The following is a 27,618-nucleotide window of genomic DNA, read 5'->3' on the forward strand; positions in this document are numbered from 1 at the left end:
GAGTTGACTGTGAAGATGGTTTTGGTCAGATGAGCAGTGCCATTGCATCCTGCTTTGGGAAACACAAATCATACATGGGCTAAAATCTTTACAGCAGCTGGGGCATGACCTTACACCTAGCAGGGTCCCTTTGAACATACCACTATAGAAGGTGCACAGGGACAGAGCCTGGTTTTCTGATATGACCTGTGAGGAGAACCATTATACATTCTGAGGGCCTGAAAGGGTCAAAAGCAGAATGATGAAGCCAGAAACCTTGAGAGCAGTGTTCTGTGGGGCCTGAAAGGGTCGATAACAGAAAACTGTGCTGAGATTAAAAGCCGCTCCTCCTGAAAGGGAGGATGTGGACACAGAGGTTCTTGGCGATATAATGGGTTTCTCCCCATTCCAGGGCCCAAGCTAAATGTATACACTCCAGGAACACCTGCAGACTTAGTTAAGGATGTTATGTGAACTCTGGACAGACACGTAGACCCCTTGTTTTGTAGAACTTGTAGAGCCTGCTTTCTCACGACAAGAATAATAATAAAGTATGTAAACAGTGCATACAAGTACGATGTTATCTCAACCAGAAGAGTATAAAAACTCCGTTTGGAGAATAAAATGTTGCTACTTGCCACCAGAGCGGTAGTCCGTCTGTCGATTTAGGCGTCCCTGTGAGCTGGTCTCCGTCAGACCTGCTTAGACATTTTAAGGAAAATCTTGTGTTGGCACCTTGGATTTTCACAGGGGAAGCCTGACTTTAGTCTTGCTGGCCATCTGAATTGCAGCCTGGGGAGAGCAAGACAAAGGTTCTACTGAGTTTTTCCTCCTTTTTGTTTTTGTTGAAAATCCATCCTGTTCTACCTAAAAATACAGCTGGCAGAGATTTATTAACATCTCTTTATCGTATCCCATTGACAGTATAATTTGTACGGCATCTTGACTTCTATTTCTTGTGTTGCTTGGGGTAGGAATCTTCCTTGCGATCAAACTGTTGAGTTACAATTAATTCTTGGCAAATGCACAGTTCAGGAATTCTGCAGCTGGAATAGAGCCATGTTGTAGTGTGCAATTTGAGTTTGCTATGAAGTGATGCTCTGCTGTCTTAGAGTGACACATTTTTGCTACAGCAGAATTGGAGTTTAAAACAAACACTATTCTTTATAGGTAAAATCAATGCAGCCAAATACTTGTAGCTCAGCAAGCAGCATTGAGAAGTCAATGTATGAAGACTGTTTCTCGGGTGGATTGTGCCACTGCATTGCAGTGACATGGATAAGTACATGCTGCACTGCCAATATTATGTCTTTAAATAGGAGGATAGACATTACCTCCAGTTCCAGTTTCTCTTCCATCCATCTCTCACTGACTCCTCAGCACTACAAAGTTGCCCGTGTTGCCTGGCTTTGTAGGGCAAATGCAAGTCCCTGGTGTGAAACAGCAGCACTGGGAAAGAATGAATCCAAGCAGAGCATCCCTTGCTGTACAAATACAAGGAACGTGTTAATTCAGCTAAGCCTTTTGTACACTCTACTAATTACTATGGCATTTGCAAACCTTTGCCTGATGGTGCTTTATCTTTGTGATGGCTTTGGCTCTAGTTCTGAAAAAACATTTTTTGCTAGAGCTGCCTATGATTGTTATTTTTATAGGTGCAGCATACAAAAACATGGACCCTCCTGTGGGCTTTTGGTGCACTCAGATACAAGCAGTTACTAATGCTTTGAAATATGAATAATCACCATATGTATCTGATGGTCTTTTTCTGCCTTTTTATTTTAATTTCCTTTACTTTATGGCTGTTATCTGGAGCACTTTTGTTTGAATGTATCACAGCAAATAAAGAAAAGTTATGGAATTTCAATGCAGATAATTCTTGTATTTATATTAGACTTGGATTGCACTTTCAGTCTCATTTCAGTTGCTTATTTGGAAGGACATTCAGATACATAAAAGATGTATTAATATCCTCAGTGCTGTTTGTTTTCTTTCAGCGTTGTTTTGTCTCCACCTGTTACAGTAGTAGGATAAGTTTTTTTTTTGCAGTAATAAAAAATCTAGGGTTTCATATAATTGTTGTACTTCCAAAGCCAGTCATGAGCTCAGATTAGTTAAAGCTGAAAATAACCTGTTAGACTAAAAAGTCACATTTTTTTTTAATTGACTTTAGGGTCGTTAAACCTATGGAATAAAAAACAATGTATGCAGCAAGTTTAAATGTAATTGGGGCTGGGAGAGCCTCTTTCTACGGTATGCCCTATGCAGACATTCCAGGTTGGTTTTGGAGAGGGAATAATGTGGGCAGAATTCTTGTGCCGAATGGAATTGCATGCTAAGTGTATTTGCTTTGGTGTTTTAAACGGGGCTTTTTTATCTTCAGATCTTTAAACAGTGAGAGGGAGAGCTGTGCAGCCAACATTGCTCATCAAGGAAACACAAGTAACTGGACAATATGTAGGCATGGCACTAGTTGTTTTATTGTCCGGCCGATGATGACAGCTGATAAGCTGCAGAACTGAATTGAGTGCCTCATTATTCTCATACCTTAATGAAGAGCAGCAGATGGGTATAGAGGGGCTATTTGGCTTGTGGCTTGAAAAGATTACAGTCCCCTGCTCCTGCATTTTTAAGAGGCTGACATAACTATTCTAGCTACTATGATATAACTTCCTCGGAGAACAGTGCTGGAGATGGGAACCATGGCCTCAAGAAATCACAGACCATGCTGAGCAATTCCAGAGCACACAGAGAAAGAAGCCTAGCGAAGACTGCAGAGCGTCATCAAGTTTCTTTCTCAGAGGAAAGGTATTTTCCTTGCTTTTGTAATTATTTTGCAACTGAATTCCCAGGCCTGCCTGTTTAGAGGGCAGCCCTAGTCTTAGAAGTTGTGTGCTGAACTCCAAGCAAGTATAATACATGCTTGAAATTCTTTTCCGTGTTTCCACTTAATCTGCTGTATGTTAGTGGGTTTTGGTAGTGTGCCAACACGATGTGCACAGGCCTTGGGAAGAGAAGATTTCACAGCCTGGATAAATGTATGATGAGTGGGTAAAAACTTCTTTGCTTTCCTGGAGTAAAAAGGAAGTGGACCAAAGAGCAGCAAAGAATGGAAGGACGGTATGATTGGTATTAGGAGCAAGATTCCTAGGGGATATGCACATGTATGGATGTGCATGTGTGTAGGGTTTTTATGAATAATACTGTTCATTTCCATTCCCTGTTCTGCTCTGTACAGTAGAAAAACTAATGAGCTGAAGTAAATTAAGCCTCTTAAAATCAGTGTGTAAGTACTGATTCTGAAGCCAGTGTACAGCACATATGAGAAGTTTAGGCTGTGCCTTGTCTGTAGGTACACAGGAAAAGCGTGTTGGTGACATTAGAATTAGGAACCTGATCTTTTCCACCCTGACAATGTTTTTTCCTGTCTCACACAGTGACTATTAGGTTCCATGTGCGTTGTGCCTGCTGTTAAAGGCAGTGTGGGCTTTTAAAAGTAAATGATTGAACAAGAGAAAAGAAACATCTTAACATGCCCCAAACACTCTTATCAACACTGATTATTCCCAGGATAAGATTTTCAGTGAGGCTTTGGGTGCAGATTGATTTTGGACTCAGGGGGAATAGGTTGAGTCATGAAGCAGGCTTCTCCTGTGGTTTTTTTTTTTTTAATCTAAAGATCTCTGTTGGTAATTAAGTGATTGTGGCTCAAGGGGAGACAATGAATGTTCATCCACGAACATTTGATAGACAATGTTTATGTTTTTAGCAGTAAATTCCATTTAAAAGATAAGTGCATCACAAGAGATCTACAAGAAGTTAAGTGCCTCAGTTACTTCACTAAGCAAATGATCACAATGTGAAATACTCCATGTAGATAGCACATGTAATGAAAATATCTAATACGTGTTAACTGGTGTTTGCTCCTTCGCACTTATTTCAGTTCTGGAAATCACTGTTCATACAGATTTGATGAGGAGCTGGTATTTTTCTGGCAAGCCTGGCTAACTCCAGTACAAAGAGGGTGTTCATGAACTATTGACACGTGATAGGAGTATGAAGCTTGTTAGCTGTTATGGGAGTGACAGCAGTAATAAGGTATAATGCAATGTTCCAGCTTATCATAAACAATTTCCTGTAACTATGTTATACCACATTATCACAGATTTGGTGATTTTCCACAGGTAGCATAGATAAAGAAATTAATTTAGTGATGATACAATTTTTTTTTTTATTTTTCCATCCCCTTACCTGTGAATCCAGATGCAGTTACTGCTTTGAGCAGGTCACAGGAGGACAAAAATGTTCACATCTGCAAAAGTTTATTAAAGGCTTGTCTGAAACCCTGAGCTGAAGTAGAACTATAGTTGCCATCATAGAGAAAGGGGTGAGTTTCAATAGATTATTAGAAATACAATGGTTTGGGTTGGAAGACACCTTAGAGCCCATCCAGTTTCAATTCCATGCCATGGGCAGGGACACCTTTCACTGCTTCGGGTTGCTCAGAGCCTCATCCAGCCTGGCCCTGAACACCTCCAGGGATGAAACATCCACAGCTTCTCTAGGCAACCTGTGCCAGTTCCTTCCCACCCTCACAGTAACAATTTTTTTTTCCCAATATCTCATATAAATCCTGCCTATTTAAGCTTATAACCCTCCCCCCTCATCGTGTCCCTGCTCTCCCTGATAAAGGTCCCATCCTTATCTTTCTTGTAGACCCCTCTTAAGTCTCCCCAGAGCCTTCTCTTCTCCAGACTGAACAAGCCCAACTGTTGGTGTGTCAAATTTCCACTGTCAAAGAAACTTTTCCGATAAATACATGTTTGAAATCAGGATGTTTCAACAAAGCTTTGGTTTCTGTAAATTGATGTAAAAGGCTATTTTTCTAATGAATTACCAATCAGACATTGCTTCAGTTTACTTTTCCTCTGGTGGTGGTTTTCATGTTTCAGGCAGGGACATCATGCTCCTTCCCATGGGGACAAGAATACCACATCCCCATGGGAAGGATGATTATGTACCTGACAGAAAGACGGTGTTATGGCTTACCAATATCATTCAACAATTTTTTCTTGTCCAAAACTCATGTTTTACCTGAATTTATTGTGGTTTTGTTCATTCTGGATGGAGCACACGGGGGTTGTTTCACTGTTAGTAGGGAAAGAAGCATGTGAGGGGTTGTGGACCACTGCAGCATGGAGTCAGCCAACTGTGGGACTAGGGGCTTCAGAGGTGGAACGCCAAGGACTTTCTGGCCTCTGCCTTCTTACAAAAGTTTCACTCAGCAAAGAAGCGTAGGGTGGAAGAAAATGTCGCCCCGGGTTTCATCCTGCACCCATCAGAGTCTGCTATTGTGTTTGGTGGGAACAGGATCTGTGTGCAAAGGGATCTGCCACACGGCTTAAATGTCACCAGTTGTGTGGGAGTGCTTCTCTGCAGCCAGCCCTTCTGAGGGACCTTTGTGGGCAATGAAAGGGCAGGAAAGACTTTTCCAGAGTGCGTGGGTGGGGGAAAAGCAACCTTTCATGCTGGGAACACATCTGATGTCTGGATGACTCTGAAAAGTCTTTTCCTTGAAATAAAGAGTTAGTCTGAGTAAGCTCTGCAGGTAGAAGGAGAGCATCTTTGCTTAGCATGACTTTTTCCCATACTCAGAGATGTCTCTGGCTACGGCCAAGCAGGAATGTGTTGGGGCATCTCCCATATAAGAACAGGCTGAGTGAGCAGGAATTATTGAGCCTAGAGAAGAGAAAGCTCCACAGAAACCTAGTAGCAGCCTTCTAGTACTTAAAAGGAGCCTGCAGGAAAGGTGGGGAGGGGCTTTTTATCAGGGAGTGCAGAGACAGGATGAGGAGGAATGGTTTTAAGCTAAAAGAGTGGAGATTTAGATGGTATATTAGGAAGAAATTCTTTACTGTGAGGGAGGTGAAGCACAAGCACAGGTTGCCCAGAGACCTGGTGGATGCCCAATCCCTGGAGGTATTCAAGATTATGTTGGATGAAGCTTTGAGCAACCTGATCCACTGGCACAGGTTATCCAGAGAAGTCATGGATGCTCCATCCCTGGAGGTGTTCAAGGCCAGGTTGGATGGAGCTATAAGAAACCTGATCCAGTGGAAGGTGTAACTGCCCATGGCAGGAGTTTGGAACTGGGTGGTCTGTAAGGTCCTTTACAACCCAAAGTATAGTATGATTCTATGATTTTATACCTGCCACCTGCAGAAAGTAATTTTTTAACTGGAAGAATAATTTAAAAGTGAGAGAAATAGCTGAAAGAAGCTGTAGGATGTGTTCAGTTCATGAACAAATTAAGATTTCAAATTTCTAAGGCTTCACCTTCAACCAGACTTCCTGTCTCCTCATTTCCACCAGATCTCATTCAGGAAACACAATCCCCTTTTAATTACATGATCTTAAGCTTTGTATAATGAAATATCTTCAGAGTAATTCCCAGTAATTGGCTCTCTGAGTTCTTCCTGTGAAACATTCTGCTGTTCTTCCCAGCTTTGTATCAACAGCAAATTTCATTAATGTGCTCCTTCTTGTGCAAATGTTGATGGTGAATATGTTCAGTTAAGACTGGCTAAGAGTGAAGCTTGAGAAACTGTGCTTGTAACCTCCCTCTGCCCTGACAATTTCCCTTTCAGCACCTTTTGTCTCTGTGTCAGCCAGACCCTTTTTGTAATAATTACCCACATGGCACCTTTTAAATTGCTTTGCTGAAATCCAGTTTGATGAGGTCCACCAAAACCACAGAATCATAGAATGGTTTAGGCTGAAAGGCACCTTAAAGATCATCCAGTACCAACACCCTGACATGGGCAGGAACACCTTCCACTGGATCAGGTTTCTTACAGCCTCATCCAACCTGTCCTTGAACACCTCCAGGGATGGGCATCCATGACTTCTTTGGACAACCTGTGCCAGTGCCTCATTGCCCTTACTGTAAAAAAATTCTTCCTAACATCTTATCTAACTCTCCCCCAATCAAACCAATTATTATAAATAAAACTGTTGCAGGAGCAATGCTAACAACCTGCAATAAATTAGGTGCTGATCTTTATTTTAATGTTCTCCAGGAAGGAATGGTTCAACTAAGATTAGAGTTTTGAAACATAGCTTGAATGAATATTATCAAAATAATTGGAGGTCTTATGGGACAAAATCTCAGCATTATCTAGGGGCTGAGCTTAAGAAAAAGTTGTATACATTTGTTTTTATGAAGGTCTAATCCAGAACATAAACAGTGTATTAGATCTTTTTCTTCATATTGCTGACTGCTAAGAAGCTGATAAACCACAGAGAAAGCCTAACGGCACAACTATGATGTTTTATTCTCTATAGCTGCCTTATTTGCACAGTTACTGATCCAAGCAAACACAAGATCTTTAGCATGATGACGATGATGAGGATACAGCTTGTTCTTTTGATGTCAGATAAAACACAATTTTGATGTGATTTTGAAGCCAAGAATCATAAAATCTCTGCCGTAACATCTTCCTCTGCACTTGAAAGGGCCATGAGACATCTGGAAATAGAAGAATCTTTTCTTCTGCCACCCATAAAATATTGCATCGCCTTCCTTTTCTTCCCAGTTTTGACTCTTGCAATCTGGAAATATTAAAAAACCAGTCTGTGAAGTCTCTTCATGGAAGGCTTTAGGAGAAATCCTCTGCTTGGAGTGTGAAATATTTTGCATATTTGAACACGTAAGTTAAATCAGGACTCAAAGTTATGAACATCATCAGTACTTGGTCACACAATCCCACTGTGTCAGAGCTGCCATTGATGAGAGGGACATGGTTCCCTGCATCACCACCTTGCCTCTGCCACAGCCTCAGAGGGATCTCCAGTGGGCAGGGATGACCTAGCATCATCTGGGGGCTACCAGGACCTTTATTCCCCTGCCAAAGGGCAGCAGAAGCAGCCTGCATAGCCCTTGGCACCAAGCTGGGAATTCTCTCTTAATTGCCCTCAGACTTCTTGTTGCAATTTCACCATTGCGCACCTGAAAAAGCAATAATGGATAATAATCTGAGGGCTGTACCAGGATAGGAAGCTTTCTCTTCGCATCTCTAATCCAGACCCCCGGGAGGCAACAATCTCTCCTCAGAAGTGGGTCCAATCTGCATATTGGTTCTTCTGTGTCCTTCAGAAGGGAGTGTCCTATGACAATGGCTCATTTTTTTCTTTATGGAAGCAGTTTTGATGCAGGACATAGTCCAACTTAACCTGCACAACACCTCTAAGCTATATGAACCATCATCTCATTCATTCCTCTTTCAGAGCCTCATACCTACCAAGCAGAGGACTTGGGAAGGTGGGGTGGTCTCAGAGGAGATATGCCTGCTGCACCAGGCAGGAACTTGTTGCCATTGCCACTGTCCCTAGGTCAATGTGTTCAGGCAGGCAGAGAAAGAATAGGGAATCCTCTGCATCATGCATCCTGTCTGCCTGTTGGGCCTGTCTCAGGAAAGGTAGACTGCGATTCCAAGAGTCTATCTCTCTCTCACACCCCCCCCGATACTCCACAACCTACTCACCTCCTCTGGGAGCTCTGTCCCAAAGTCTCCTCTTGTGATACAAGGAGAACTGCAGCCTCTCGACTGATGCACAGGGAGAGTTTTTGTTACATTTGTACCAAACACTGACACCTTCACGATAGTCTCTTGCTTTCAAGAGCATCGTTTTTCCAGAAATCCTGTTGCTGAAGGGACAAACCATTGGAAATCATATGCTCAGCAATGCACTCTTGTTTTTGTGAAAGATCTGTAGGTTGAAGGTGAAATTGGAACAGGCTGCAGGATTTAGTGAACTATTTCACATGATCCCTTTGAATTTAATCCATATGGTGGCTTCAGCTCTCACAACACTTCACAGGAGACCCGAATACTATCGCTGTGGATTCCCCATCCCTGGGGGTGTTCAAGGCCAGGTTGGATGAGGCTTTGAGCACCCTGATCCAGTGAGAGGTTAAAATTGGATGATCTTTAATGTCCCTTCCAACCCGAACTATTCTATGATTCTATGTTCTTTAATAAACACAGAAATCAAAGCCTGCAACTTCTGACTTTTGCACATATTTTTGCTGCTTAGTGCATGATATGTGCCTGCTAAATGTTCTTATCAAGGCAGAACATGGTCTATTGAAAGGCATGTGAAAGAGAAAGCATGGCTTGCTTTGATCTTGGGGGTTCTTGTGGCACTGAAGATTTACATTTTTTCTTAATACACTATATGCGGCTTGTTTGGCTTTCAATAAAAATGACAGACAGAATTAATAACAGCCCTCATATCTCATCAGGAGATACATTCCAAAAATATCTGTCTATCTACACAGTGAGTGTATGAAAACCTATATAGGATCTTTGTCTATAAAATTCTGCTTCACTCAAAGAGAGACTTTTCATTAGTTTGGGAAAATGCTTTCCTCATTATGATGCCTTACTTTCATGCATCCAGAAAGACATTGAAGGTAACAGATTGTTTCTGAAGAATAAACCTTTCACACTGCTACTGCTGAAGTTTGCCTTTTGTTTATTAAAAAAGAAATTAAAACAATGTTCTTTGGGGCAAAGGATGAGGCTATATTGTAATGCTCTGGGATATATTGGAGAAGGTACATGGTAATGTTTAATTAAGGAATTTTATCAGTGTACATCAACCTTGAATTAAAGCTGTGTGGGCCAAGAGGATGCTCAAATTTCTGAACTTTGGAACAGTCTGGAGATTGCAAACTTGAACTCTTCTACAGGAATCCAGCTGGTGCCTACACTAGTCAGCAGCACATGTGGACCATGGTCTTACACTACAGATCCTTCATCATTTAAACTAAATCAGAAACCACATCACTAGTTAGTTGGATTTTATGAGGGTGGGCTGGCTATGTAGCCAGAGATAGGAGTTATCTTTGTCCTTATACTTCTCAGACACTTCCTGACAACAAAGGAATGGTTAAACTTAGGACTCTCAGATTGCAATCTCTGCCCTAACGAACAGAAATTCCTCCGTGTATTTTCCTGTCAAGTTTTATCTTGTCTGCTGCACTTCTCTTTCTTCCTCATCACTACCATCTGGTGCTGGAGACATTCCACTTTGTGTTGTCTAAACTGGTTATCAGAGAGTTAACGAGTACCTGGGTAATACCGGACGGAGATGTGCCTCATCCTTCCTGCACGCCTGTTGGTCAGTGGGATTTTCCCCTCTTCTCAGCCTTGTTTGTGATGCAGTAAAAATAGATCAGCAGAGTTCCATGCAGTATTGTGAGTAGAGTTTACTTTTAATCAGACTATGTGGTCTTTTTACTACATCATAGACAAAACTGCTATTAAATACCTTTGAAGTTCTTCATTGCCTCCAACCTCAAAACTCTAGAAAAACAGATCCATTAAAGATTTTAGCTAAGAGATAAAGAAGGTGAGTAATAGGAGCTGGGAAACAATGCTGGCTCCGTTCCTTTCGAGTGTTGAATAACTCTTCAAATACCAATGGGCATGAGCAAGCCTAACCTCGGAAGGGAAGGAAGATAAGAACATGTTTGGATGCAATCCATTCTCAAGAAGATGCAAATAATGAGAGAGAGCAACCTTCTCACAAACAATATCATAGCATTGTGGCAAACACACTGTCAAACTCAAGGACTGTCTTCACATGAAAAATGGGAACGTCCACCAGCTGCTGTGTGGTCTGGGCACCAGTGTGCTGAAAATAAGACCCTGGTCTCTTGAAATATGTGGGATTTATGTCTTGCAGGATCAAGCTGCTAGACCATGGCTAGCCATAGGGAGATAGATGAAATTCAGCTCTTTCTCTTGACTGATGACTGTACAGACACCAAGAGCTTTTTCTACTAAGCTCAAAGTCAAGACATTGCCTGGAGAGACCATGTCTACCAGAGAGAGGAGCTGATCTATAAATCAGTAAAAAAGCCCATCTGGCCCCAGAAAAGGAGGCATTAGAAATCAAAATCAAGAGGTCATGGTACAGAGGTTTTCTGTGAATGTGCCAAATCAAAACCCTTCTCCATCCCTGCACTCCTCCCCTGCCTATGTGAAACATTAACCAAAGCTGCAAGTTCCTTGGAGAATATAGCAAACACAAAACCTTCTTTCTTCCAGGCACACTGACCAGGCTTCTCAGTCCAGTACCCATTTCCTTCCACAGCCAGATACCTCTTTGCTTTTCTTCCTCTTTTTAAGGTCACACTTTCACTTAGGCAGATTCCTATCACCAGTGGTCTGAACCGGCACCCCAGTTTCCCACAGAGATAGGAAAGCATATCCTGGTCATGCATTCCCTCCTTCAACTTACTTGTCACATCTGCATTAACTCTAAATCTGTATCTCTGACTCCCTGCCTCAAATCAAATCCTCCAAGTCACAGTCTCACATGAAAATGTAGATCCTTCTCAACTCCTCTGTCACTTCTTCTTCCCAACCTCAAACTTCTAGCTGCCTGCTAATGCTTTTCTTTTTCCTACCCCTATCTTAAACATTTCCATGTTGAATTAAAATGCTTCTTTCTTGATGTTCCTGGGAATTCGGGTCACCCAGAGCAGAGCAGATACAAAGTCCCAACCGTTGGTTCCAGTGCCAGCCACAGCTTGATGTTTGTCCTCATTGTTCTCAATTAGAGCAGTTGTAAAAGTTTGGTGAATTCAACGCCTTTGCAGTCGGGTTAGCGCCAGGCCCCGGTTAGCACCATGTTCTCAAGAGCACATGGGAACAGAAGGAAAGGTCTGTGCATATGTAGTAAGGACAGACTTTTCAAAGACAGAGTAAGCTTCTGTAGGTCAAATATAGGTGTGGGGTTTTTTTTTTTTCTGAGAGCTTAGGGACCGATCAGATTTGAGCGGACTTTTAGAAAACAAGAAGAGAAATACAACTGCTGCAAACACTTCGTCTGCCAAATTATAACCTCCTATTCCCAATCTATCAGCACTGTAACAGTATTTTTTTACCGAAAATATTGTTTTGTTTTGTTTTGGTTTTTTATTTAACCTTTGCAACAATATCTTTCATCTCTTTGTTTCAGCCCAGGAATGCTGAACATCAGAAACATCATTGCCAAAATCAAGAACTTTAACCAGGATCTTATAAAGAAAAGTAACAGGGAACCTGGAACCTCAAAAAATAGTTGAGCCAGTGAGCTCAGAGACTCGAGGAGGTGCTAGAGAGCGAAGGATGTGAGACAAGAGAGGTCAGGACCTCGAGAGCCACTCAAAGTGTTTTGAAGGCAATGTAAATAAGAGCTGCATATGGAGTCGGATGACTGGAGAAGGAGCATTAAGGCAGCAAACCCAATATGAAAGGTGGACTAGACATCTGGTTCCTCATTATGGGAATTACAGTTCTGTTACAGGTAGAAGAAACCCCTTTTCCACCTCTCCAGTGAAGGAGAAAAGCTCTAGTAGAAGAGTGAAGAAAATTAGTGTAGAGAAAGAGGCATAAATGAAGGGAAGAGAAAGGCAAGATGATTGTTTTCCCTGGGAAATACGATGTTTTAGTTGAGTTAGAAGATAGAATTACAGCAAACTTTAATAACTGGATGATACTACTATCAAGAAATCCTGTAAACTGTTTCCACCCTATTGTACAACTTCACTAATCCACTCATGACAGAGCAAGACAACTAAAACAGCTGTAAAACCTTCTGACAAGGTTCAAATTTAAGTAACTGAAGCAAAATAATCTGGACAGATATGATTTTAGGTAGATTTGGTGTGATGTAAATTTGACATAGTTAGAGGTAGGATTAAATTTTAAATGATCACACAATTTAATACTGAGCAAGATTTCTAACATGGAGGTAATACTGAGATTTAACCTTCTGGGGATCTTTTTTGCTCTGGTTGATGGGAGAACCCAAACAATATTGGCCTGTTTGGAGAATTTAGTTGTAACTGAAAGACCAGCTAAAAAAAAATTTCTCATTTTACACCAGACCCAGAAGGAAGATAATCCAGTGATCAGAGATTATGCTGGAATTCAGACTTGGATTTACTTCCCCTGTCTGTAACCACACTCAGATTTAGAAGATGTTTAAATGTCAAACTCCAACGAAGTAAAGAAAATTAGTCTGGGTTTTAGCTTCTCTGGATGCAATTTGAGCTGAGTAAATGCAAATGTGTACAATGTGATAAACACTTCTTCACAGTCAATGGAGAGGAGAGGCCATTTTGTAGGTTACATCTCAAGTTTCCCTAAAGCTGACATTTAAAATAGGTCAGATGAATCATTGAATAATATTGTTTCTCTCTCTTGTCTCTAAAAGGAGCTGAGGGCTCTTAGCTCAGTTACAGGAGAGCTGAGCTTTCCTGTTTTGGAAAGGTAGCCGACGGCTAAAACTGTTAAATTTGGAAGGTACCCAGATGATAGTCTAGCAGCACTAAAGTGCTGTAAATAAATTTAAAAGGCCAGCCTGGAACACACTTAGTTTCATCTTAAAATTCAAAGACATTTGAGTTAGACGTGAGCTCCACAGCACATCCTGGGTATTCCGCTCATCTCTGAGAACTGTTATGATTATCTGGGATCCAGTGAAAGCCATTGATGTGAGAGAAGATTGGGAAGTCCTCAGAGGAAAACACAAGCCCTAATCATCAGGCAGACCTGGGATGGGCCCCAGTGCAGTCACTCCATCCATTTTCCCATTTGACTTACCGTGCCACAGGCAAAATAAATTAAGGAAACTATAACTAAATGCAGTACTGAAAAAAACCCAAACATTGAAATTATTCCTGATTGGCCGTGCCTAACTCTGCATCTTTATGGGGCTTTGAATTTTTTTTGTTTTATTTTATAAACTCACATTTCATTTCCACTTTCAATGCCTTCTCCCGTTCCTGTCTTTGCAAAAAAGTGCTTGTTTTATGCCGGCTACATCACGCTGGCGCATGAGCCAGAATCACATCACCTGCTCTGGAAACCACCCTGAAGTCAGGAAATTTGTGCTTAATGTCTCATTCATTCCAAATTTGGTGTTGTTTTGATCCTCTGACCACATCAAATGCAAGCTGAAGCCACCAGTCACCAAAGGCATGTCTGCTTCCACCAAATCCCTTCTGTATTGCTCCAGGAACAGGAAAATTGCTCCAGCCTTCAAAGAGGCTTTCCTGTTTTTGTGATGACATTTGTAGGTGCCTGTCTGTGTCCCAGATCCCTGGAACCTTTTTAAGAAAGTCCTCTGTCCCTTCCTGTCTGCTTGTTTCCTCCCAGATGCTTTCTGCAGCATTTACATACTAAGCATTTTCATAGAATCATGGAGCCATGGAATGGGTTGGACCCAAAGAGACCTTAAAGATCATTCAGTTCCAACCTCCTGGCTATGGGGCCCTCCACTTAATCAGATTGTTCAAAGCCTCAGCCAACTTGGCCTTGAACACCTCCAGAGATGGAGCATCATGACCTCTCTGGGCATTCTGTCCCAGTGTCTCACCACTCCAGCATTAAAAATTTCTCCCTAATCTAATCTACTAATCTAATTTTCTCCCTTTCTGTGTGACCTTTCCAAAACCATGCAAGATACTGTAGCATAAATCTCAAAGCCACAGTATGTCCCCTTTGGCTGGGCAGCTCAAGCACTATCTTTTCCTGACATTGCTTCTTATCATCTCCTTCACCTTATGAAGTTCATGTCCATGCTGTCATGTAGGATCCTCCAGAGGTGATGCCGTGTGCTGTTTTCATGTGCTGTGAAGCCCTCATGTTAAAGATGTGTTGCAAGATAGAGCTGTAGAACTGAGCAAGATTTGATTCTGTGTTTGCGTGTGGTTTCCCCACCACGACCTTCAAAAAACACAAATCACATGGGGGAACCCTTATTATAGGAATTTGAGCAATAGAATCCTATCCACTTCCACAGCCACCACCTTCCCATTCAAGACTCTCAAAAGTAATTTATTTTTTTTTCACTGCATTCTGTGGGTTTGCACCTCATGAGCTCTGAATGCAGCTCCACTCCCTCTCTTCCACTGTTTTCTTCACATGCTTCCATATCTCTCTTTGCCATAACTTTCTTCCATGAAAATTCCCTTCTTGCTCATTGTGCACTGTTGCCTGTAATTCACTTCTTGCCTGTGAAAAAACAAGACAACCCATCATTTTGATTACCTTGCCTATCATAAGGAAGGAAAATGACACCAGGCTGCCCAGAGAAGTTGTGGAGTCCTCATCCCTGGAAGTATTTAAAAGATGTATAGATGTGTACTTAGGGTCATGATTGAGTGGTGACCTTGGCAGTGTGAAGCTAAGGGCTGGACTTTGTGATCTTAAATGTCTTACCCAATCTAAATGATTCTGTGATTCTATGACAGCAAGATGCTCTGGTACATACTGAATGGGGATCCTAAAGGAGCCAGAGAGAGGCCAAAGGGCTTCAGAGCAGTCTCGGACTGTTTTCCCATAGTAAGCTCACCAAAATTGTCCAAAATGTTTTTTGAATGCAAGTTTCACTACAGCATGAACTCTAGGCTATGAAAAAAAGGCTCCTACATCCCTGTTGGCCCTTGTGGTATGTCTGGAAGCAAGATTTCAACTAACTCAGGGACTTTCTGAGCTACAGCAAACTACACAAAGTCCTTGGTTATGATTTCCTTTTCTCTTCCTGCTCCTGCCCCACTGACTTCCCTCACAGTTTCCCTGTGGAGCTGCAGAACCACATCTATTGATGTGAAGGTGTCCCTGCCTATGGCAGGAGGGTTGGAACTAGATGATATTTAAGGTCCCTTCCAACCCAAATAATTCTATGATAATGTGAGCCTATGTTTCTGTGACCCCAGCTCTGAGCTCAGACACTCCTTGCCTCAATCTCCTCCCCTTGCCACCTGGAGACACTCAATGGGTAATTTTCCATTCACCTGCTCTGATCACTGAAAATCTGGCATGAACTGGAACTAGCAGACTTAGAGGTGTCCTGACCTTCACAAGCACATTGGGTGATTTTGTCCTCCACGTAGGAGATTTGGTTTCCATCATGTCAGTTGGTTCTGGTTCCTACCTCGACATTCATAGAACCATAGAATAATTCAGGTTAGAAGAAATCTTAAAGCCCATCCAGTTCCAAACTGCCTGCCATGGACGTAGAAACACCTTCCACTACATCAGCTTGCTCAAAGCCATATCCAACCTGGCCTTGAACAGCTCCAAGGATGGGACATCCAGGACTTCCCTGGGTAACCTGTTCACTCTGATGGCAGATACTAAGCCTTTTCCTCCTTTGCAGACTATCACTTGGTTGTTCTGTCCTTTTCTCAGTGATTTTGGGGAATTCTAAGAATTCATGAAATTGCCAGATTGCCTGAACTGCAGTGTGCCAGTGAGGCTGGCAACACCTTTGGCTTTTACAGCGACTGTTCTTATTTCTTTTTTAGTCTTACAAGTGTCTTAAGAGTCCCTGCTGATATCATGTCCTTAGTGGCACTCTAATAACTTCAGAATCATAGACAGTAATGGCAAAAAAAGATTTATTTTTTCATCTAGCTCACCAGCAATTATTCCTCAAGGAGCACTTCAGGCTCTCCTCGAAGAAGTTTTTATGTTTAGCTTAAATTTCAAAAGCAGCTCTGTAAGCATGATAGTGCAAGGCTCATTGTCTGCCTTTCAGCCATTTCAAAAATTAATTTGCCCAAAGTAAAAATAAAAGGTTATTTCCCCCCTTGCAACAGTCAGCCTGTAAACTGTTTAAAACATCAAAGCCAAACTGCATTTCTTCTGGCTCTAACTTCATTAACCAGAAAGTGTCTGCAACTGGAAATTAATCTGCAGCTGTGTTGATGGTATGTGATCCAGAGTTAAAAAGCACTTCACTTGCTCATAGCTCTGTTAGCACTTTATAGCAAGCAGAAGGGGGGGGAGGAAAAGAAATCATATTGTAATTAATATGGGTAATAATTGTAGAAGAGTGATCTTTATCTGCATGTAACATCTGTATGGATCAGTATTTCAAGGAACTCCATATTTAAAAGGCTGCTTAACTCTGAAAGTCACTTTAGGTAAGATATGAATTACAACTCATTCAGATCATGTTTGATTAGACACGCTGACTTCATTAGTGGTAAGAGGGAGCAGGGACAGGTGATTAACACTGCTCTGTAAGGCAGGAGGCAGATTCCCTCTCTTGAGTTACCATGGGAGAAGCTACTTTTTCTTCTCTGTGCCTCTGTGACCCTTCTCTGGGGAAATGCCATATACTGACTTGTGTATTCTGCCTCATAAATGGTGCACGTGATACGAGTGAGGACATAGGTAACCCCAAAATCCTCATTTTGTTGAATACGCAGAAAATGCGCAATTCGAGCATGATGTCCTTGGAGTATGATTCAAAGAGGTCATGAGCTGTTTTATGGGATACTCACACTCACTCCCTGGGTTAGTGCAAGGATTAGTTCATGCTTATTGAATGCCTTTTCAAGAGCTCTAGACATGTGTAGTGGCAAAGCTCACATGTCTAGAAATAGTAAAAATTACTGCAAATGCAATGTGTTTTTCAGACCCTTCACATAGATTAACCTAGGGATAAATAAATGCCATGTGGAGGCTTTTCCATTGCTTTGATCAAAGATTGGTGTTTTTTTATTGCTTAATTAAAACCCGCAGGTCAGTTATTCCCCTTACCCACTCATCATCACACATTATTGAGCTGAAAAGGCACCAAGTCTGGAAGGCCACCAGATTTCCCTTTCCACCACTTGCACCCAGAGCTCTGGCTATGGGGTTTGATTTGCTCAAAAGGTTTTAAGCTGGGAAAGTCCCTTGTTAAGGCTCTGCTTTTGGAGCTTGCCTGGCATGAGGAAGGCTGGCAGAACTGGGCATTTGTACCAAGATTGGAAGCATTAAAATCAAAGAATCATTAAAATTGGAAAAGACCTCTAAGATCATCCAGTCAAACTGTCAACCTTGCACTTGACAGTCTTAGGTTGTTCACAGCCCTGTGGTGGGATTGCAAAGAGAGGTTCACAATCCCGTGGTTCTTTTGAGTTAGAGGTATGATGTGGCCAGTTTGGGAGGCTTGCCAGCATCCTTGGAGTGCCTACGCTGATTTTGATGTTGACAGCTTAGGTTTTGGCAAAAGACTCAGATGGGGCCCACAGGAAAGCTGGGGAGGGGCTCTTTATCAGAGAGTGCAGGGATAGGATGAGGGGGAAAGGTTTAAGCAGAAAGAGGGGAGATTCAAATGAGATGTTAGGGAGAAATTTTTTCCTGTGAGGGTGGTGAGGTTGCCCAGAGAAGTCGTGGATGCCCCATCCATAGAAGGGGATTGGATGAAGCTTTGAGCAACCTGATCTAGTGGAAGATGTCCTTGCCCATGGCAGGATAGTTAGAACTGGATGAGCTTTAAGATCCCTTCCAGCTCAAACCAGTCTATAATTCTATGATTCTGTAGGGTCTGGGTGGTGCTTGAGCTGTGGGCTGCAGGCAGCTCCTATCTGGTCGCAAGCAGCTCTCAATACTGTTTAGGTCCTGATGATATAGAAGATGGGAACCTGAGACTTAAAACCCATTTTTTTTTGAAAAAACCAGTCTGTGCTCCTTGGAATGTTCTGTCTACTCCTGGGCTGAGCGTTTGCAAAATGTTACTTAATGGAGACATAATGTAAAATCCCAGCTCCAGACACACTTCGCTCTTGGTCCAAAAACAATCAAAATCTGAGGCTGGAACCACATGCCAGTTTTGCAACTGGCTCCCTGACAGCAGCTGAACTATAACCACAGAATGAATCAGCCCAGCTCTTTGGGAGGTTGAAATCCAGGCCAGATTTTGAAATCTGGGACCTCTCTTTAGTAATTTACAGCATACAAAAAGAAATTCAATATTAAGCCTGGTTTAGCTTCCATAAAACCTTTGGGTCAACAAAGAAGCACTTCCACATGTTCAGATCTGTTGGGTTTCTCTGCAGTGAAAACCTTGCACAGCATGAAGTGAGATAAGTTAGTCTTTTCCAAACTTTTTGCACAGATATTAAGTTATTTCTCCTTCTCTCTAAGGAGAGATGGGTCCAGGGGATTTGCTGAGCAAGGAGGAAGCTCTGAAAACAGACTGCATGGGGCACAGTGCAGCAAACACTTCTTTGCTGATCTTGCTGATGAGCTGTTTAGTTTTGGGTTTTGTTTTGCTGCAGTGGAACTCTCCCCTCGCCTGGGACTTCCAGGACCTTTGTCCTGCAAATATTTCAGGACCCTAAAAAGCCTGAAAAACAAGAGTGATTACAGGACATTAAATGCTTGTTGCTTTTAAATGTTATCGTTTCGGCCATAGTTTTCTTCTTCTGTCATTTTTTGATGGCTTATTTTTACTGTAGAAAAAGTCTGTGAAGCAGCTGCCAGCAAAGAGATGGTAACTGGATAGGATCTGCGTATCTGAAAGCTTCTTAAATGATGTGCAAGGGAAGTCTACTAGAACGTTTGTCCAGAGTTCAGAAGACGTTCCATAGAATCACAGAATTTCTAAGGCTGGAAAAATCCTCTAATATCATCAAGTCCACCTATGAACACAATACCAACATACCTACTAGACATGCATCTAGACCACATCTACACATCTTTTGAACCCCTCCAGGGATGGGGACTTCATCACTGCCCTGGGCAGCCTCTTCCAGTGCTTCACCACTCTTTCAGTAAAGACATTTTTCCCAATATCCAATCCAAACCTCCCCTGGTACAACTTGAGGCTATTTCTCTCGTCATGCAGGCAATTGTTCTTCTGCGGCCTACATCTGCTCTTTTTATTAAAACACAAAATTAAATTACGGTTAAGAAGAGCACTTCAAACGTTATTGGAACAAATGATCCCCAGATACTCTGAGTCATACGGTAGCTGTGCAGTAAGGCAGAGACCTGCCTGTGCTGCGCATCCTACTTATAAAGAACGGGACGCTTTGAAGCTGCGTCTAGCGTATATGCTAGGGAAATGAAGCAGTGATGAGCATTTATATCTGCCTAGGATAAAAGTGATGAGAAGGACTAGCTTTTAGAAGTCAAAAGAGTCTCCATGTAGAAACACAAAGGATGCCATGTGGAATACTTCATTTCAGATATTCTTAGCAGCTACCACTTTTCAGCATAATGTGTTTTGTTCTCTGAATGTAAGAGCTAGGAAGTTCCTCTGTGGTTCCTATGAAAGGTTGTAAATCTTACTGTTGCAAAGAACAGCTACTAAGAGTTTCCCACCCATCTTGTCATTGCAACTAGTCCTTTCTCATAATTTTTTTTCAGCCATATGAAAACGTAAGTTATCATTAATCACAAAATCATGGAATGGTTTCAGTTGGAAGCGACCTTAAAAATCACAGAATCACAGAATCACCAGGTTGGAAAAGACATCTTGCATCATCAAGTCCAACCATTCCTACCAACCACTAAACCATGTCTCTGAGCACCTCATCTACCTGTCTTTTAAATACCTGCAGGAATGGTAACTCAACAACACCCCTGGGCAGCCTCTCCCAGTGCCCAATGACCCTTACTGTGAAAATTTTTTTTCTGATATCAGTCTGAACTTCCCCTGAATCCCCAAATCATCCAGTTCAAACCCCTCTGCCATGGGCAGGCACACCTTCCACTGGATCAGGTTGCTTAAAGCCTATCCATTCTGGCCTTAAACACCTCCAGGGATCTGGCATACACAGCTTCTCTGGTCAACCTGTGACAGTGCCTCCACATCCTCACAGTAACAAATTTCTTCATAATCTCATCTAAATCTTCCCTCTTTCAACTTAAAATCATTCCCTTTCATCCTATCCCTGATGAAGAGCCCCTCCCCATCTTTCTTGTAGGCCCTCTTTCAGTACTGGAAGGCTGCTATAAGATCTCCCCAGAGCCTTCTCTTCTCCAGACAGAACTGCACTCAGATATACTTTTCAGGAGATGATCATTAGGAAGAATTTCTTCACTATGAGAGTGGTGAGACACTGAAACAGGTTGCCCAGGAAGACTGTGGCAGCCCCATCTCTGGAGGTGTTCAAGGCCAGGTTGGATGGGATCTTGGGCAGCCTGATCTAGTGGGATGTCCCTGCCCATGGCAGGGGGTTAAAACTGGATGATCTTTAAGGTCCCTTCCAACTCTAACTATTCTATGGTTCTACGATCTACCTTCATGTTGTATGAAGCAAGGAGGTTTTGTCTTGTACATGTTTTGTAAAGAGTAGTGTGGTAAGACTGAGAGCAATTCTGAGAAATGGTAAGGACCATTACAAGCTTAACTCACTGTTGGATATATTAGACTATAAGTGGCTATCCATAGTTCCCAAATCTGATTTTGAGACTGAATGATGAGGTTCTTTTGTCTCAGCTGAGCTAAAAGAAACCATGGAAGTATATGGATGGATATATATGAAGGTACTTATTTTTCTTTTAGTTTGTATATAATACAATATTTACCAACGCATAACACTATTTTTAACCTCACTGTATCTATATGTAAACCCAAGCTCTTACTTAACTTCTTTCTTCGGAACTTAAAATTGGATGGACCACTCAGTTAGTTGGCCTCGAAACTGAATCCCTTTTCACCTGAAGAACATCTACTTGTCTTCAAGATGTTCTTGAAGGTCAGCTATCCTGATTTGACTTGCATTGAGGAGACTTGTGCCTGGCTGCCTTGCTGATAGGAAAGCCAGGGAGGTCAGTGAAGCAGAATATGGGAAGCATTTGCGATGCCTAAAGAGCCCTCATCTGCTGCTCTTGGGCTCCTCACGTGTGGGCTACACAATATGTAAGTGCCTGCTCAGGAGGAGTAAGAGAGGGGCTGCTCTATGGGGGAGGACAAGCTGGAAGCTTAGGATGATCCCAGCACAGGCAATGCCATCCCCAACAGAGTGCAGTCACAGATGGACCAAGACCAGCTCTGTTGACCATCCAGTGACCATTGATGTGCCCAGATCTGGGGTCCATCCAGGCAGCCTTGCCAGAAGCTGGTGGAAATGGAGATGGAGCAAGAGACAGGGCTGCAGACAAAGCTACTAACAGCATGGATGCTGGGTGATCAGGTTGGTCAGGTCAGTTAATTAAGGCATTGCTCATTAGCAAGACAGCATGACAGTGGGCAGACACTGCTCTGCAGGACTTTGCAACAGGCATTAGGTGCTATATATACATATGGGTTCTATCATATAAATCTCTCCCTGACGTTCACGCTTGCTCTGCTTCTATGTCTTCTAGCTCTGTCACCTCAGTCTGTAATCAAAAAGCCCTGAGCTAGCATCCTCAAAAGTAGTTTGGATCCCTTCCACTGTCTTCAGTTTCATTTGAGCCAGCCAGTTACTGGGACAGGCTCTTCCTGATCTCCCAGTGCTGCTCCTGAGCCCATTGCATTTTCCATTTACTAGAAAGGCATCAGTGGAGAGGTTCAAGTGAGGTGACAGCCAGGGAAGTTTGCTTGCAAAGGGCTGTAGGGAGCTCAATTATTAGAAATTAAGACCACACCATGGAGACAGGAAAACAATTGTTGCTGCAAATGCAATAGGGTCTATTAGCCAGAAGGTACTGGTCTGCTTTCAATTAATTGTTGCTCTTTAATTAATCTTTTCATTTTTTTTTATCCTTCCTGAACTTTTCTGCAATGACAAAATGACACATCTAGGCAATCAAATAAGTTTTTGCAGGGCTGAACCTGGATCTGATCATGTTTGTCTTTCCCTGGCTTCAGTGAGAGCAGGAGTAATCCATGCCCTGAGCACTTGGTGTGCTGCCTGCTTAAAGGGGGGCTATAGGAAAGCTGGGGAGAGACTTTTTATCAAAGAGTGCAGTGATAGGACAAGAGACAATGGTTTTAAGTTGAAAGATATAGATTAGATATTAGGAAGAAATTTTTTTACAGTAAGGGTAGAGAGGCAGTGGCACAGATTGCCCAGAGAAATTGTGGATGCTCCACCGCTGGAATTATTCAAGGCCAGGCTGGATGAGGCTTCGAACAACCTGATCTAGTGGAAGGTGTCCCTGCTTATGGCAGGGTGGTTGAAACTGGATGATCTTTAAGGTCCCTTCCACCCAAAGATTCTATGATACTATGGTTCTATTCTATGATTCACCCTGTATTTGTAAGAGAGAGGACTTGGGTTTCTGTGATGCCAGCTCCCTTTTGCTGCCGGGGTTCACTTTGTGCAGCTCCTTGACTGAGGAAAATCCCCTCTCTCTCCTTGAGCTCGATAAAAAGAAGGAGCGAGTTTTTTTTTAAACAGGAAAAAGCCACTTGATTCTATTTGTCATTCTTCATTAACCTTATCTCAGTCCCTCTTTATCGTCCTTTCTCCTGTGTTGCCTGGTCACTGTAGCTCTTAATACTTCCTCTCTTGATAAAGATGTCTTGTTCAAAGTGTATTTATATCATTAGCTTCAACTGCCTTACTTGGCAATGTGAACATTTGTGATAGGCTTGGTCGTTGTTTTCTCAGTCTCAGTTGAAGGGGCAGGGCTATAAAAATGTCTCAGGCATTTGGTGAGTCCCACCTCTTCCCAGGAAACATGTCCAGGCTTTAATCTGTGCCTTCTTAGATCATCACTGTGGTATCACGCGAGATCAGTGTTCTTCCCAGAGCCCTCTCTTCTACAGACTGAATAAACCCAGCTCTCTCAGCCTGTTCTTATATGGGATATGCTCCAGCCCTCAGATCATCTCCATGGCTTCCTCTGGAATTGCTCCAACAGATTCATGTCCTTCCTGTGCTAGAAATATAATAGTAATCCATATTATAGTAAAGATGGATAGTAAATATGGATAGTGTCTCCAGTAAAGTCATGGTCAACAGTGTCTGGATATGACTCAGTGGACTATCAGGTAATAGTCCCTTCAGGGTGAACGAAATTATGCTAAGGTTCCATAGTCTGTATTACCTGAATCTCCACTGATTATAAAGGGAGCATAGACAGTTAGACCTCATGTACACATTGGTACTATGTTTTAGTGCTTAACTGAATCCCCTACTAGATATTAAAATATGGACCATCTGTGTAATTGCAGTCAAGATGTCTCAAGCTGTACCTAAACCAGCTGTGTCTTGGGTGCACCCACTCCTTACCGAGGTTACCACTTTGTGCACACTGTGGTAACCCCGTGCACATCTGTTTCTTCACAGCAAGGAAACCGAGCTTCTCGAAGTAACCCTGAACCAACCTCAAGAGATGAACAACTTAGCGCGAAGCAAAATGCCAGAAGACCTCGTAACTCTGTCTGCACAGACAACAAAACCCGCTCGCAGGCTGCAAGAATGGTACTATGCATTTTGTTTACAGGTAACAGGCTTAAAACTTTAATTTGACATTTGGACTCTACGCATGGGAAAACGGTTAGCACTGACACTGACAACCCAGGCTATCTGTTATACTTTGCACTGTACTAGCATGAAAGGCACTGAGATTCCTGACCAAAACCCCTTCCTACCGTGCTGTTTACATGAAAGCCAGCCTTGGAAACCAAACATACAGAAACACTGTCCTACCAGTCCTTGCAGCCTCCCCTGGCACATCACCGAGCTGGCCCAAGCTTCAAAATATTTTTGAGAACTATTCAGGGTTTTGGGTTTTTTTTCCTTTTTTTTTTTTTTTGTTCATCTATTTTTGCAACATTTTTCTATGGGCAAATTGCAACAGAAGCTTGATCACTAACTCTTGTTACATGGACCTGCAAATCTCTGGAGGGTGACACCGTAAATGATAAACTCCCTGCAGCATCTAATCGATATAACAAGGAACAAGAATATAGAGGAAATCAGCCCCAAAGTCCTCAAAGTTAAATGTTTGAAGGGGTGAGGAAAGCTGAGGGGGGTGGGGGAAGGCATGTGCCTGCAGCCCAGTGTTCAGTTCTGGTGAGGCACCAGCACAGGATGCACAGAGAAGTCGTGGATGTTCCATCCCTGGAGGTGTTCAAGGCCAGGTTGTTTGGGGCTTTGAGCAACCTGATTCAGTGAAAGGTGTCCCTGCCCATGGCGGGGTCGGGGGGGTAGTGGAACTGGATGGGCTTTAAGGTCACTTCCAACTCAAACCATTACATGATTCTATGATAGAAAGAACATAGTGTGTAGTTCCCATGGAGACCCCTACAAGTAGGTACGTGAATCACACTCAGTTTCCTTTGCAGTGCGTACCTTTGGTGCCTGTTAACATTTTGGAAGTTTTGTAGTAGTCAGATTTCCAAAAAATGACTTCATCTTTTATCAAAGCCCCCCAGAATGAAATTATCTCTTAGGCACCTGAGTGTGAAAATCTTGAGCACTGTTGTTATTCTCCGATTTCACCCTCTAGACAGTTTGGTTTGTCTGGTTCTGGATATGGAACAGAAACATTATACCAAAATATTTCTCCAAGCTCTGCTTGCTTCTCCATGAATACCATCATGTGTGACTCATGCTCTTTGGCATGAATAAGTAGCTAGATTTAAAATATGGTTTTGTACTTTTGATTTCCAAATAAAGCCTAATGGAAAAATATTATTTATCCCTGCACTTTATGCATTAAAAACTACAATGACTTGGATGCAATTAAAAAACTGTTTAATTCCCTCTGTTAAAAAAAAAAAACAACACTGTTTTTAACAACTATTTTTAAGTTTGAAAAATCTGAGTAAGTTTCTCATCAGTGCAAAATTTGCTAATTAGCCCTGGCAGGGAAATACTCCCCTGCTGTCCCAGGGTCCTGAAGTTCGACTTGTGCTACTTGAGAGGGAGTTTGGGATGCATCTTAGTGGAGATTAGCTGGAGCTATAAAGCTTCTGACCTTTTAAACACGAAAGCAAAATCTGAAATCTCCAGTCATCAGTATTCACAACTTTAAATCTCAGGCTGTATCTTTAACCTTGTCTTTAATTAGACACCCGGGTAATATCACAGCAGAAATAACCCAGTGTGTCAGCACCAACGTAGCCTTCAGCAACAGAAGCAGATGCTGTTTGGCAGCCCAGCTTCCTCCAACACATGCATTCCTTCTGCACGCACTCACCTTCCCCCTTCTGACTCCAGAACTGAATGCAGGACTCCAGATGAAGTCTCAGCAGAGTGGAGCAGGGGCACAGAATCCCCTCCCTTACCCTGCTAATCATGCTCCTTTGGATGCAGCCCAGGGTACAGTTGCCTTTCTAGGCTGTAGGTGCACATTGTCTTGTTGCTCTTCACTACCTGGTCTTCACCACTGTGTCCTGTTGTCATGCCAGCCAGTGCCTCTACATTAGCTTAGGCAAGCCACTTAATCCCTTCTTCACTTCTTTCTATGTATAGAACTATTCCCCCCCACCCCCACCCCCTCCTATTTTGCTCACTCCTCTTGGTTACATCACCCCGGCAGAGGAACACAACCTCAGCCCTGTGCTAATGTGGTCACACAGCCTTGGGATCAAAACTGGCTTATGTCTCACCTGCTCTGAGCTCTGGCAAGTGAGTTCCAGTCTGCTTGAAGCCTCCCATGTGGATTTATCCAAAGTGACCTAACCTGAATACTGGAAGTCAGTGCAGTGTACCATGCAGCTAAATTTATCCTCGGTCACTGAAGGCAAATGGTGTGTGAAAAGAAAGCTTATTATTTGACTTTACTGACAAGACATTCAGTTACAAATTTCTTCAGTCTCTTCAACAGTAATTTCCTTGCTATTACGAGGGTTGCTTTGCACCGTAAGGACTTTGCACAGTGCTTATCTCAGGTGGGTTCTTATACAAATCACTCTGTGTATAGGTGTTATTGTAAAAGTGACAATTTGATACAAATCTTTGGAAAGAATAATAACTTAAATGTCCTTCTTTTCCATGTTTAGTGGCATTTCCCTCATTTCCTTGTGTTCGGGTAAATTAATCTTTTTTCCTAGTAGCCACATTTAGCTTTATTTAGAAAGTTCACCTTTATGTAAGTGACATTGTCCCAGAGGAAGGACTAGTTAAATCTGTGTAAACCATGATTGTTTGGGAGGAAAATGAAATGCCTTCCTCATTTGCCTTCAGATGGCAAATATTCATCAAAAGTAAACGCAAATATTTTAATCCAGAGATGACCTTGCAGCTGAGACAGAAACAATTGCTGTCTGTGACGGAGCCTGAGTCACATTTTGACAGAGCTGATCCGGGCAGGAAGGGTTTTACCTAATTTCCTAAAGGTGCTCAGGGACCGAATTTGTCTGATTTCCTCTAACAGCCAGACTCCAGAAAAATAAAAAAAAAATGCTCCATTTTTTTTGTCTTGAGCTTATTTTAGCTTTTTTTTTTTTTTTTTTTTTTTTTTTTTTGTTATTCTTGAGATAGTACCACTGAACTGGGCTGGATCACTGGTACCAAAAGCCGCCTGGGAGCCAGTGGAGACACCCTGTCCATGGAAACCTGAAGCATGAAGAAGCAAGTGGAGTTGCACTTGTCTTGCCTTTGCATTCAGATTGAAACAGGGAATCACAGCAGGTCAAACGGGAGGTCATGAAGGAATGGGTCACTGAGGTCTCATCCAGGAGGAAACAATGGCATTTCTTAGCCTGTCAGACGTGGAATACAGTGCTTTTAGAGAATGTTGTCCTGTGAGTTCTGAGAAGGACTCCACATTTCATCGACATGAGGACAGAAAGGAGATGTGCTGTGGAGTGATGTGATGTCAGTGTCCAAGTGAGACTTAAAGCATTTCACCTTTTTGACCAGCATCACTTTAATCCTGTTTGGGTTCATCTGAATCATCATTGTCTGCA

General features: G+C 42.4%; 1 long non-coding RNA gene across 1 annotated transcript; it reads right to left on the minus strand.

The window, feature by feature from the left end:
- Positions 1-48: 48 nt before the first annotated feature.
- On the minus strand, positions 49-25,919 carry LOC128854663 (uncharacterized). The gene is made up of 3 exons (XR_008453614.1): positions 25,905-25,919; positions 678-7,590; positions 49-186 (listed from the first exon to the last, which is right to left on the minus strand). It is a non-coding gene; the product is annotated as an uncharacterized LOC128854663 (long non-coding RNA).
- Positions 25,920-27,618: the final 1,699 nt, after the last annotated feature.

The sequence above is a fragment of the Cuculus canorus genome, chromosome 1, assembly GCF_017976375.1.
Source record: "Cuculus canorus isolate bCucCan1 chromosome 1, bCucCan1.pri, whole genome shotgun sequence".
Taxonomy (NCBI): Eukaryota; Metazoa; Chordata; class Aves; order Cuculiformes; family Cuculidae; genus Cuculus; species Cuculus canorus.